Consider the following 15,490-nt stretch of genomic DNA (forward strand, 5'->3'; position numbering starts at 1 on the left):
AATATGATTCCTTCTTTAAACCATGGATTATATATAACTGTGTTTAATGAGTTCCCATCTTATAGAATTTCTCCATAAGAACATAACATAAGAACTGTTACTGCTTTCTAACCTCTCAAAACTTAAATGCATTTTGGTAAGAGAACATGTTTTATATAATTTCAAGTGTTATTAGATTTTTGAAGCTTTCTTTGAGAAACATTGTCAATATTTTTAAAGTTTTCCATATATGCCATACACACACACACACACACACACACACACACACACACACACACACACACACACATATATACATACAATATGTATGTCCTTGAGTATCTGAGTTCATTAGGTCAAGAATGCTAATTGTATTGTTCATACTTTACTTACGTTTTGATCTCCTTGTTGTATCAACTAATGAAATAAGTATGCTAAAATCTGCCACCACAACTGAAGATGTATTTATTTATTTCTATAATTCTGAATGTTCTCCCTTCATATATTTGAGGCTATGCTAGTAGGTATCCATATTTACATAAATTTTCTATCTTCCTTAGACATTGAACCATTTATCTATGTGAAGTGACTGTCTGCATCTCTCAGAAATCTTTTATACACTGAAGCCAATTTTGCCTAACAGTAATATAGCTGCACCTGTTTTGTTGCTCTTGTTGTTAGTGTTTGCATGGTAAATTATTTATGGCTTGTGGGTTGTTGTTGTTGTTGTTGTTTTTACTACCCAAGTGATAAGAATTTTTACCACAGTTCAATTCAAAATCTCGCATATGATGGTAATTTCTTAACGAATTTTTTTCTTTTCTCCTGCTCGCTAAGTGCCAGAGAAACTTTTCTTGTAATATCCTAGGGATGAGGGGATGGGTAGGAACACGTTTAGCTTTTAGTTCATACTTATTCTGAGATCGTAGTCCTTTGAGGTCTCAGATTTATGTTGGGGCCTCAGAGTTTCTGCATTAGCACTGCCGCACACCCTTTTTATTGTTTCCCAGTCTTTTATTTCCACACACAATTTGTCATCAGGCCATCAGATCTGAAACTCAAGTTGGTCCAATTAACAAAATTCCCATGGAGCAAGAGTAACTTCAGCTCTTGGCCTCAGCCTAGCTTTCAAATTTCCCGGGATCTTCATTAGCCATGCAACACATTTGCTATCCCTCTAAAACCTTTAAAATCATTTTTTTCTATATATTAACTGGAAAGTTTGTATATTATAATAACTAAGTATGCAAATGCTAAATGCATATATCTCAACCCTGCAGTTTACTAGCACTATGATTTGGGCAAATCACTTCACCTCTCTGAGCCTCAGTTTACTTCTCAATGAAGTGTAGATAAATATACTACTCACCTCATAGCATTATTGAGGTATTTAAAGAGGAGACTGAGCTTAAGACATGTAGCACAGCTCAGGATACATTAGTTCAAATACTTTGAGTTGCAAGTTAAAAAAAAAAAAGAACCCTGCCTCAACTGTCATAGTAGTAGGAAGTTTTACATTACACACACTTCTGAAGGTAGGAAAGCTCCATCTTTTTATATTCACTGGTTCAAAGACATTATGAATGAGTGAAGTATTTCTACCCTTTCCTGCTATGCTTACCAGGTTGACTTTTTCCCTTCATGGTCTATAGATGATATTTGCCTCTTCAACCATTTTCTTCTTTATGGAAATGTTTGAAGACCTTAATAAACTTTTCTTTTCCTCTGTCTTTCAGAAACTTTCCCATCCTAGTTAACTTTCCTTAAAGGTCAGAATGTTCTCCTGTCCCTTTCTAAACTTACCAGTGGTAAAACGTTATAGGGGCACAAGGATTGTCTTAAATCAATCATGAATCTGGAGCTAGAGTTGATGTTTTTCCCCCTTGAACACATGCTACACAAAAGACAGTTAACAGCTGAACAAAATTTGTGTTTTGTTAGTAGGAGAAGGAGAGGATTTGCTTTGGTTAGAAATAAATAATATCTTCTAAAATTTCTATTATTATTCTTAATTGGGTAATTGATAAAATGTATTCCACAGGGCACAACAAAAGCTAGACCCTTAAATGAACAGTTAGAAATTCTCTTACATGTTTACATTAATTCATTAATCAGAACTCTTTGAATAAAGTTACTAAGCAATTATTTTTCTAAACAACTATTCAAATATCTTTTTTCTGTCTTTCTCACAAGTATAAGATTAAAGAGCTCTTCTACTGACTTACTAAAGTTCAGAAACAAAATGCCTAATGTTTAGTGAGTGAGGTTTTTTATCAGTCTAGTATTTCTGTCCAAATGAATTTAGACTGACATGATTCATTTGAAATGAATTCATCTTGGCTCCTGGTGGCCAATTATTCCTTTCCTAGCTGCTCATAAATTACTATTTCAGTAATTCCTCCTTGTTTTTGGTCAAGAATCAACATCATAGACGTTGATCTTCCCCATGGATTATACATACTAATAGTGGTGGCAGTGGTAACAGTACAGATAATATTTTGAAGGAACCTACTATGTGCTAGGCTTTTTGCTACGGTCTTTAAATATATCAAATCATTTAATACTCATGGCAACCCTGTAAATCTGAAACCTTGGCACAGAGTAGACAAGTTTCCTGCCCCAGATAAAAGTATCCAGAATCTGAAGCCTACACTCTGGGCTACCGTACAATAATATAATATTGGTAGTTCCTTTGCTTGTACTCAAGCCTCATAAGGCATATTATATGGTTTGGCTGTGTCCCCACCCAAATCCCATCTTGAATTGTAGCTCCCATAATCCCCACATGTGGTGGGAGGGACACATTGGTAGGTAATTGAATCATGGGGGTGTATATTCCCTGTGCTGTTCTCATGAGAGTGAATAAATCTCATGAGATCTGATGGTTTCATAAAGGGCAGTTCACCTGCACACATTCTCTTGCCTGTTGCCATATAAGATGCGCCTTTCCTTCTCCTTTGCTTTCCGCCATGATTATGAGGCCTTCCCAGCCATGTAGAACTGTGAGTTAATTAAACCTCTTTTTCTTTATAAATTACCCAGTCTCTGATATTTCTTCACAGCAGTATGAAAATGGACTAATACAGCATAATGTAATATATGGTGATTTTATTGTGAGTTCTCAACAAGCTCACGTGACGTTTCTGCCATATTATGTTTAATTACTTTGATTACTTTGCTTTTACCTGTCTAGTATCTCAATCTTACTTGGACTGATAAACGAATTTCCAGTTAATATCTTATCAATATAATTTGCTGCTATTAATCTGTAATTTCATGTTTGGGGTTGGAGTTAGCTCAAGCTATTACCTCCTAATGCCGGATTTTCCATAATTTCATGTTTGAGATCTCCTTAGAGCTGTAATTTATTTTACCACCGCTGCTTCCTAATCCTAAACAAGTGCATTGGACATTATTTTTGAGAACAATTCATAAAACCTTCACATCAAGAAATATTGACAAGTGTCAACAAAATGTGTTTGAAGACTTAATAAACTTTACTATAAATTATCCTTATTTTACAGTAACTAAAGTGAACTTTTCAACCTTATTTTTCACACATATATTTAAGTCTATATGCAAAACAGAAACTATTCACCTCTCCCTAAGTAGAATCAAGATCTTTGCTGGTTTTAAGGGGAAAAAATTTAATGTCAACAAATACAATTTTCTGTTAAATTCACACACATTTTGTTCATGGGCTTAGAATAAATTTTTAGGAAATGTAAATATAGCTCTAGACAATTATGTGAAATTATACTCTCACTTTTTTCTAAAATTTAAAATGCTATCCATATATAATATATTGCATCAGTGTAGTAACTTTTCAGTACAGCTGTGGTTTTCATCATAAATTGGTAGTCAGTGAGCTATATCTCATGTCCAAGCCATCATTGGTATTCCATCTGTAGCTTTTTCTAAGTCCAGAACATTTTTCTATTCCCACCCTGATGTCAGTCCACAGCTGTACTTCCTCCTTATTTTCTCAGTTTATATAACTGCTTCTTGGTTCATTCTACTAAAACATACTGTATCAATATCCAAATATAGCAATGTTAGAAAATATAGACTAAATCTCAGATTTCATAGGCAGTAATGAAAATGACTTTGGGAGGGAATGTGTAACCATACTGCACAGCATTTTCAACTTTTCTGTCTTTCTAATTATTCTTTTTGTCTTCCCCCCATGTTTATTGGATTCCCTTAGTTGTCTGTCCCTGACTATTCAGATAAGGCTATGTCTGGTTATTGGTATGGTAGGGGAAGTGGTTGCAGGGGAGAAGGTTATAGGCATTTGGTAAGCTACGCATTATCTCACTAGAAAAATGCCCATATGTACCTACCTATCACACCCATACACACACACACACACACACACACACACACACACACACATTAGACAGTCCAAATGGAACAAATCACCTATGTACCTTGATATCCTGTATTCACAAGTATTATTTTCTTACCTGCCAATAAGGAGTTATGATTACCTGCAGTTTGCAAGCTGTTAAAAGAAAAAAGAAATAACTTCTCATCGCATAAAGTTCTCACATTTGGAGGTAAAAAGCATTTATAATCGATTTACTTTTATTAGAGACTTTGAAGAAATTGATGAGGAAAGTATTTTCATCTGAAGGAATAATAATTGAAGGCCCTAGTAATTAAACCAGAAGACTTTTTCCCCCACATTTAAGGGACCATTACTCTGTCATGGGTCTCATTTTGATTTCAGATGGTGGCCTTATTACTGAACCAAGAAAAAGTATTGAATATTAATTATGGAGAAAGAGTTTCTCTGTTTTATACCAATCTTAACATGTATTCTCTTTGCATTTACTTAAAAATCAGCAACTATTATAAATTCAGCATGAAAGTCAATATCACACACTGTCCTAAATGTGGTTTGCAAGCTTTCAAATGCTCTGATTTTCTCAGTTTGAAATGGGATCTTCTCCTACATCTTTTCCCTGCCTGCCTTCTCATGGGTTGAACTAAGAAAGTATATGAAAAACTACAGCCTTTTGCATGCATTGCTACCAAAATTCCTTTCAAATCCCACCTCTTTTTTTCTTAGAGGTACAGTGCCTCTTAGATTCTGATGCACACACCCAGTCTCTGATTGTATACAGAAGGGGAAGAACTGGTGTGGCTAGAGGTTGACAGTACAAAGAGAATCTCAAAAATCAGTATCTGAAAATAGGATGTAATGAAGGGATGAGAAAGGGAATGGTGTCTTAGGCAAAATATTAGAGCGTGAATTCAATGGTGACCAACATCTGACCCAGTCCTGCCCTTGTGAAGCTTGCAGTCAAGTTGGATAAAAACACATTAATCAAATAATCATATATTAAAGGCAATGTACAGTATGCCTTGAGGGCTTGTAACTGGGAACCTGAAATGGTCTGAAAGGCCAGACAGGGAAGAGTTCCCTGAGGAAGTAAGACTTAAAATCTGAGGAAAGAATGGTCTTAAGTGGGCCAGTGAACAGGGATCTTCCCTGTTTTCCAGCAAGCAGGAGGAGCTAATGGAGACATAGATCATTTGGGCCAATGAAAGAAGTGCAGCATTAGAGCCTGGAAAAGAAGGGGTAGAGGTGTTGAGACCAAAAAGATTTATATAAATCATGATAAAGATTTTGGTTTTTAACTTAAAAGCAATAAAAAGCGATAAAGAGTTTTATTCAAAGTGGTAACATTATTAAATTTGTATTTTATTTTTTTTAAATTCTATTGTTATTATACTTAAAGTTTTAAGGTACATGTGCACAATGTGCAGGTTTGTTACATATGTATACATGTGCCATGTTGGTGTGCTGCACCCATTAACTCGTCATTTTGTATTTTCAAAGATCATTCTGGCTGCAGTTTGGAGCTCTCTTCTGCATAATTCTTATCTGTGATCCCCTGTCTCCCCTTTTTGGAGCCTAGAGATGCTGTTGCAAAGGATTAAAGCAAATTACTCTTCCATCACACCAAATAAATCGGAGCAAATGGTGACTTGTTTTTCACATCTATAGCAAATTTAAGGTGTTTATTCCCACCTCTGAAACCATTAAGACAGTTTGTCTACATTCACACCATCACAGTAACTAATATCAACTGGCAAGCTTCTCTTGGTGGTACCTGCCTCTGGAATTTATTGAATGAAATCTGCATTTGCTTTCTTAGAAAAATAATTTAAACCCGTATGTTCATTCTGACATCTGCCTGATTATCACTTAATTATATTCAAGAGTCCCAGTTAATAGACATTTACACGAATAATAAGTTTATATTTTATTGCTATGCCATTTGTATTAGTTTTTAAGATGCATTTTACTATATGAAAATAGAAATGACAGTATAATCCTCTTCTCTGTAACACACTTATGATTTTTTTCTGAGATAAATATGATTGTCTGCTTAAGGCACAAACTTAAAGCCATATATCATATTTTTTTATTTTAGCACTATCCAGTTTCTAACTTCTCTGAGATATCTTATTTCCCTAATCCATGATCACTTTTCACAAATCCAGATAAAGGAAAAGCTGAAATTGTATAATTATGTGACTAGGAAATTAATAAATAAGCTAAGGAAATACTCCATCAAAACAGTTAATTCTACAGCACTTTTTTCACCTTTTATTGTAAACTACACATTTAAAATAAAATAAAGTATTAACAGTACTGTCTAGACAAGTCTTGCCAACCTGTCACATATATATACTGCCTGATGCCGTTTTTCATCTCTTTTCAATTTGTAGAAGTTCTAAAAATACAAAAAAAAAAACTTTCTAAGAATAGTAGCATTGATATCTTGAAACAGCAATACTATGTTTTTCTCTCTTTTTTATTTTATTATTATTATACTTTAAGTTTTAGGGTACATGTGCACAATGTGCAGGTTAGTTACATATGTATACATGTGCCATGCTGGTGTGCTGAAACAGCAACACTATTTTTAACTGTTATTTTCTATTGCTGTTTTCTGGTAAAACTAGCTCCATACTTCCACCCAGTGGGATTTTTTCACAAAAGGATTAGAGAAAGAAGAGAAGAAAGGGAGAAATGGGAAGGAGAAGAACAGAAAAAGAAAGAGGAGAAGGAGAAAGAGGAATAAGAGCAGCAAGGAGAAGGAGGATGATAAAATTGAGGAAGAAAAAGAAAAAGCACTCTCATCTTTCATATTCCATGGGTGAAAAAAAAGTGTTACTTTACCGCAGACTCCAATGTCATTTTTTGAAGGATATTCACTACTGAGTTATACTCTCACTTCTGTTTAGCAAAATGTGGTCTTGCTATGGGCAGGAATGTAAATGTATAATTAACAATAGTATCAGGTTGGTGCAAAAGTAATTGCGGGTTTTGCCATTATTTAACTTTTGCCATTACACTAATGGCGAAAACCACAATTACTCTTGCACCAATCTCATAGTCCAATATTGCATTTGACAATATTTTATTCTAATTCAGCAATCTAGAAAATCATTTGAAGCTCCAATGTAATAATGCTTGAAAATATGTTCAGGATGAGGCCATGTTAGTGCCTTTTTAATGATAAAATTCTTTTCGAGGAATTATTTTAAAAAGAAACAAAAGTATTATATTTTATATAACAAGATATATAAAGAAAAATAATGCATATAAAAATCCCAAATCAGAGAGCAATTTAAATGAATTTTTAGAATTAGTAAATCTGTAAATATCATTGATTTATTCATTTAACAAATATTTATTGAATGTCTACTAGGTATTAGGAATGGTAGATATAAAAATGATAAAAAGATTGTCCTGTCATCAGAGACATTTCTTATGAGAAGACAATCAGTAAGCATATAAATAAATAAATAACATAATGCCAGATAGTGAAAAATATTTGAAGAAAATTAAAGCATGTTAAGAGGAATGTTATAAATAAGCTATCCAGGGAATGTTTCTCTAAGAAGGTAACGTTTGAACAGGAAATAAATGACATAGAGAAGTAAGATCTTGTTTCAGAGCATTGCAAAATCAGGAAATTGCATGGAAAGGATTATGAGGTGGGCCTGTATTCAAATAACATCACAACAGTAGGTTGGACGTTTGTGAATTCTTCCAATTTTTTTTATATAAGCTTGTATAAGTTGGGGCTTATTATATGCAAACAAAATTATACACCTTATAGAAACACATTGGAATATTTGAATGCCTATTGGCGAACTTTGGTCTAAAAAAATGTACCCACAATTCGCCAATGGTTGTTGTCTCCATTCAACCACACACACACACACACACACACACACACACACACAAACACACATTCTGACAGACTTCCAAGCCAAGAAGTTTTCTAGTCCCTGAATGACAATGTAAAATATCCACATACTCCTAATTCAAGAGACCATTTCGGGCCGGGCGCAGTGGCTCATGTCTGTAATCTCAGCACTTTGGGAGGCCGAGGTGAGTAGATCACTTGAGGTCAGGAGTGTGAGACCAAACTGGCCAACATGGTGAAACTCCATGTCTACTAAAATACAGAAATTAGCCGCGCGTAATAGTGGGCACCTCCCAGATGCTCGGGAGGTTGAGGCATGAAAATCACTTGAACCTGGGAGGTGGAGGTCACAGTGAGCTGAGATCATGCCACTGCACTCCAGCCTGGGTAACAGAATGAGACCCTGTCTTAAAAAAAAAAAAAAAAAAAAAAAACAATTTCAGCCTATCTGTCCTGGGCTAGTTGTGTTACTATCATTTGTATGTAATACTTGAGCAAGATGAGTTTTAATGCCCTAGTGTTGAGTGTTATATCTGCTCCTTTAAGGGAGTCCAAACATTACTGAAAAAAAAAATAGTGTAATGTTAACAGTAATACACTACCAATGAATTTAGCCAATGATTCCAAAAATCTCTGGTTCCTCATGGGTCTATTTGCCAATCCTTTCACTATCCAGTATTTTTCACACACCTTTTAAAAAAGAATCCATCATTTTAGTGATTCCTGTTGCCATATATATTCTTCAGAATCTATAAATTCATTTTGAAAACTTTATCAGATATTTGTGTTTGAGATGGAAATGATCATGGCTGTCTTAAAGACCCAGAAATGAATCAATTCTGGCTGTTATTCCTGTGCATGTAATACTTGAAGGGGCTCAGTGAAACGACTCACTTCATGGGGGTGATTAAACTTCAAGAACCACATTTAAACTTCTTTACTAGAAGGATGGGGATATGTCTCAAAATAACAAATGCAAACAACCATCATAGTTGAAAACAACTCCAGATAATTGTGAAATTAAAGTGGTGACAAGGATGGTAATCGCTGTTCTTTGTATATTTCAACTTGAAGATCATCAATAAGCCTGAAAGGCTGAACTACAACACAGATATCTAATTTAAAAGCAATATTTGACTGTGCTAGCACTGTAAATCACTAAAAATGGCCTCTGCCCTATTTTTGAATTAGGAATTTATTATCATACAGCCCACCTGGAACCTCATCTTCCTCACCTAGCAGCAGTATAAACTGGTCTATTTGCCCAGATGATTTGCTGATATTTACATGACCTCCTATTTGTACCCATAAACAGATTTCATTGTTGGCATTCGTGACTGCACTTCTGTCTGTACGTCCCTTCCAGGAAGGCCCAGGAATACACTCTTTCTGTGCCACAGCCTGTCTAGATTTCAAAATGCTGTTTAGATTTCTTTTCACCTGTATTTGCCATCTGGGAACTCAATATGCTTTAGGTGTAGTGTCCATGCCTGGAAAAAGGAACTACCCTGAAAAATTCCAAGTAGGTAAGTACTTATATAGTATATATAACTACTATACTATAGTAATCAAAACAGCATGAAGCAAACACATAGACCAATAGAACAGAACAGAGAACCCAAAAATAAATCTTGCATTTACAGCCAACTTATATTTGACAAAGGCGCCAAGAACATACACTGGGGAAAGGACACCTTTTCCAATAAATGCTCTCAGAAAACTGAATATTCATATGCAAAAGAATAAAACTAGATCCCTATATCTCATTTTATATACATATATAAATCAAATCAAAATGGATTAAAGACTTAAATGTAAAACCTGAAATTCTGAAACTACTAGAAGAAAACATTAGGAAAAAACTGTAGGACATCAGTCTGGGGAAAGATTTTTTGAGTTAAGATCCCAAAAGCACAGGCAACCAAAGCAAAAATTGACAAATGGGCAAATGGGTTTACATCGAGCTAAAAAGCTTCTGAATAGCGAAAGAAACACAGTAAAGAGACAACCTATGGAATGGGTGAAAATATTTGCAAACTATTCAACTGGCAAGTGATTAATAATCAGAATATATAAGAAACATAACTCAATAGCAAAAAAACACAAATAATCTGATTTTAAAATGGGCAAAAGATTTGAATAGACATTTCTCAAAAGAAGACAAACAAATGGCCAACAGGTTTATGAAAAAAATGCTCAACATGACTAATCAGAGAAATGAAAATAAAAACCACAATGGGATATCATCTTACCCCAGTTAAATGGCTATTATCAAAAAGAGAATAACAAATTCTGGCAAGGATTTGGAGAAGGGAATGCTAGTACACTTTGGTGGGAATGTATATCAGTGCAGCCAATATGGAAACAGTATGAAAGTTCCCCCCCAAAATAAAAATAGAAATACCATATGATTCAGCAATCCCATGTCTTTATCCAAAATAAGGAAGATCAGCATATTTAATAGATGTCTGAACTCCCATGTTTATTGCAGCACTATTGACAATAGCCAAGATATGGAATCAACCTAAGTGTTCATTAGTGAATGAATGGATTTTTAAAATGCGGTGAAATATGCACAGTGGAATATTATTCAGCCATATAAAAGAATGAAATCCTGTTATTTGCAGCAACATGTATGGAACTGGAGGACATTACGTTAAGTGAAATAAGCCAAGCACAGAAAGACAAATATTGCATGTTCTCACTCATATGTGGGAGCTAAAAAAATTGATCTCCTGGAGGTGGTGAATCTAACAGTGGTTACCATAGGGTAGGGAGAGTAGTAGGGGGAAGGATGAAGAGTGACTGGTTAATGAGTGCAAAATACAGTTCAATAGAAGGGATAAGATTTAGTTTGATAGTACAATAGGGTGACTATAGTTAACAATAATCTATTGTATATTTTAACATAACCATAGGAGTGGATTTGGAATGTTCCCAACACAAAGAAATGATAAATGTTTTAGGTGATGGATATTGCAATTTGATCACTACATATTGTATGCTTTTGTCAGAATATTACGTATTTGCCATAAATATGTACAACTATTATGTATCCACAAAAATAAAAACAAAGTAGCCAACATAGTAAAAATGTTCTCCATGTGCTATAATAGGTCTGAATATATAACCTCCCAGACTGGATAATTAACATTACAGGATACAGGTCATTTTCCATTTGTAAAAGGCTCTTATAAATAACCCCTAATTAAGCTTTCCCTATAATACTGTAATGCCTATAATTTCTGTACAGTACTAGCCCATAAGTGATAGCTATTAATAATGATAATAATTATCATTAGCAATTATAATTTGAAATATTCAGTATGTCCTAATTGATGAGTAATGTGCCATCATGCTAAGATGTAGAAAATCAATGGTGAAGGAATAATTTTGGTGTACATTTTCATGGAATTTATAGCATAGCAAAAATATTCATTAAATTAGCAGTATAAATAGGTGTGATTTTAGTGACATGAGAGAAGAAAAGGAAGTACATGTGCTCTAGGAGTATATAATGAAGATGGGTGGGTGAGTACATGGGGGATGGTGACAAGAAAAACTCTCTAGAAGAAGTGACACTTAAATCAAGACCTGAAAAACAGACAATCATCAACGGAGTTGTGGTGAAGGTGAGAGGTAGGAACTAATCTGTTTAAAGCAAAAGGATCAGCACATTAAAAAGCCTTGGGGTGGAAAACAAAATGATAAACCTGAAGAACTTAAGGAAATCATTCTAGCTTCATACAAATCACATGGCGAGAACTGGATATAAAGTGGGGACAAGAGAATAAAAGTCAATGAAAGATATCCTTTAAAAATTAGAATTTATCCCAAGAGCATGGGAAATCACTGAAGGGGTTTTATGCTATGATATAATTGGACTTGTGATTTAGAAAGAATAGCATGGACAAAATATAGAAAATCTATGAGACTACAGGACTTTCCTTATCACCACAATAACAGTCTGCTGCTTTTTAAATCCACTTTGTATTGCCCATGAATATAGATTAATTTCTTGCATAGGGAGACCTAGAAAATCTAAAAGCTCTCAAACTACAAAAACCCTAAGCACATTGGATAAATACAAGAAACATTTTAAAAATACATAGTAGGTCAAAAGAAAGTAACACAATTTCACAGACAAAAGCGAAGAGTAAATTAAAATCCAGAACTGTAAATACCAAGTTGGTCGTATGTTTTGGTGGAGTGCACTGTTGATCTTACTAAAAGCTATATGAATTAACTGCCTCAAGTCTTACACCATTCCCCAATCCCAAACATAAACCTGGTGCCCTTAAACAGGGTACCTTCATATGAAATGGTGAGCTATAAAAATGTTCCCTTTTCTCACTGAGAGAAAAGAAAAGATAGCTTATCTATTCTTTCCGATCCAGATCTGTGATGGAGGAGAAAAGAAATTCAGCCAATAAATGTGACCATAGGCCTAACTTTAATCAGGTTTTGTGTTTGAATTCCCACCACCTGCTTGGTCCAAAGCTTAAAATGTATATAAAATGTTGCCTGCAGGCTGGTAAATCTTTAAGATTCTTGATAGAAGGAAATGCAAAAAATCATTCTTACAGGATGCACCCTAAATCCAGAAAACAGAGGATTGCCTACAGTAGATGAGCAATTTAAAATTAGAAAGCACATAAGGAAACCAAAAGCAAAATCAGCAGATGCTACAAACAGAAGGTACACCCCTAAGACTTCAGAAAATAGAACAATCTTATACAAAATAGTAAGTTTATTTAAATGACTAAGTAGTTAATGGATGAAGGAGAAACTCTGAATATAAAAATAAATACAAAAAAATACCCAGGCAGATTTGGGAAAACCCAAATATATTTTCTAGAAAATAAAAATTTAATAGACAGCAAAAATAGAAAATGAAATGAAACTGAACAGATGATTACTAACTTATTAGATGATTCTGAAAAAATTACCAAGAAAACAAGAAATGACTGCAAATAAGAATAACAATTAATTTGGGTAGATAAATAAAGGTGGAATTACAGAACACTTGATCACAATAATATGGAAAACTTGATGGGGGTTATTAAAAGGAAAATGTACTAAGTCAATGATATATTGGGTAAGAAAGCAGAAATTCCGATCTCTTTAAACTTTTGTTAACTATATATGTTAAATTTAAAGGGTAACATTTAAATGAATATAAGCAGAATACATCATTTACAAATGATTAGAGAGAATAAAAGACAAAGTAAATTCCATCAATCTGATGGACTACATCACAAGGAAAAAACAAACATAATAAAAATAGCATAAAAGTGGTGGAAATAAAATTAACAATAATTACAATGAACATAATTTCTAAATACCAAAAACATATAGACCCCAAACAATTGCAGGTAAAAGGATATTTTTTAAAGGACAGCAAATACCGTCAAATACTAATAGAAGCTATTCTTCCCAAAAAAAGTTGGCATAAAACAATATAAAATTTATGAACAAAAGGAAAAATATATGAAATTATTATTAAGCAAAAAGAATGACTGAATGGTAAAAGGAAAGATTCACCATAAGTGTGTATGTACCTAATAACAAAACTTTGAAACAATTATTTTCAATTTTTGTGAGTACATAATAGATGTATATATTTATGGGGTAAATGAGATGCTTTGATACAGGCATGCAGTGTGTAATAATCACATAATGGAAAATGGGGTGCCCATCCCCTCAAGTATTTATGCTTTGTGTTACAAACAATCAAATTATAGTCTTTTATTTATTTTTATTTCTTAGACAAGGTCTTGCTGTGTCACCCAGGCTAGAGTGTAGTGGCATGATCATGGCTCACTGCAGCCTTGACTTCCTGAGCTCAAGCAATCCTCCCACCTCAACATCCCAAGTGTCTGGGACTACAGGCATGTGTCACCACACCCAACTAATTTTTTAATTTTTTTGTAGAGACAGGGTCACACTATGTTGCTCAGGCTGGTCTTGAGAACTCCTGGGCTTGAGTGATCCTCCTGCCTCAGCCTCCCAAAGTGCTGGGAACATAGGTGTGAGCCACTGTACCCAGATGCTTTTATTTTAAAATGTACAATTAAATTATTATTGACTATAGTTACCCTAATAATATAACTTTAAATGCATAAAAAGCAATAGTAGGAGAGCTACAACCTCAGGGTCCCTTATCATTTTGGCTCTCAATTCCCTCCTCATTTTTTGTGGTTTCCTTTCTCATGAGTTTAACTTCATGTTTGAGAAACGTTTCTTATATTTTAACCAGTCTTTCCAGACGTTTGTCAGGATACTTTTTCAGGACATCAATTTCTGTACATAGGTAAAATTGGAAACTTAATTTATGGTTTGTGGAAACCAACATACATCGTAAAATATAAAAAGATTCCTGGTGATGATGGACACCTAAAGGAAAACCTCAGGGGAGGAAGAAGTAATGAAGGGGTGATTACCTCAGGGGAAGGAGAAGTAGTGAAGGAGAGAAAGGATGAGAAAGAAATAGGTTTGTAGAAGAATACACAGGGGTTCCAAAGTTATCAGTAATGTTTTCTTTTTAAGATAGTTGGTGGTACTCAGGAGGCTGAGGCAGGAGAATTGCTTGAACCCAGCAAGTGGAGGTTGCAGTGAGCCAAGATGGCACCACTGCACTCCAGCCTGGACGACTGAGCGAGACTCTGTCCCAAAAAAAAGAAAAAAAAGTGATTACCAAAAACATGTAGAAATATTCTTTTAATTCTCCTTTTGCCAGCCTTAGCTTATTCCGTCTGCATATTTTTCATTCTTTTTCCACACAACAATTGAACGAGAAGACTGCAATAATTGATGGATTTAAAATAAAGCATGCCTGAAGAAACTTTCATGCATAATACCATATGTAAAACAGGTTAAAACTGGCTGTTTTTGAAACAGCCAGTTGTAAACCGAAACGTCTGAAACATCTGTCAGACTTTGTCGGATCAATTTAGATATGTTCCCCTCATTCTAATTTCCTGTTTGGCCATTTCTCTAGTTCTGAATCCTTTTTTTTATTATTATTATACTTTAAGTTCCAGGGTACATGTGCACAATGTGCAAGTTTGTTACATATGTATACATGTGCCATGTTGGTTTGTTGCACCCATTAACTCATCATTTACATTAGGTATTTCTCCTAATGCTATCCCTCCCCCAGCCCCCCACACCACAACAGGCCCCAGTGTGTGATGTCTCTGCCCTGTGTCCAAGTGTTCTCATTGTTCAGTACCCACCTATGAGTGAGAACATGCAGTGTTTGGTTTTCTGTCCTT

This window comes from Gorilla gorilla, chromosome 10, assembly GCF_029281585.2.
Source record: "Gorilla gorilla gorilla isolate KB3781 chromosome 10, NHGRI_mGorGor1-v2.1_pri, whole genome shotgun sequence".
NCBI lineage: Eukaryota > Metazoa > Chordata > Mammalia > Primates > Hominidae > Gorilla > Gorilla gorilla.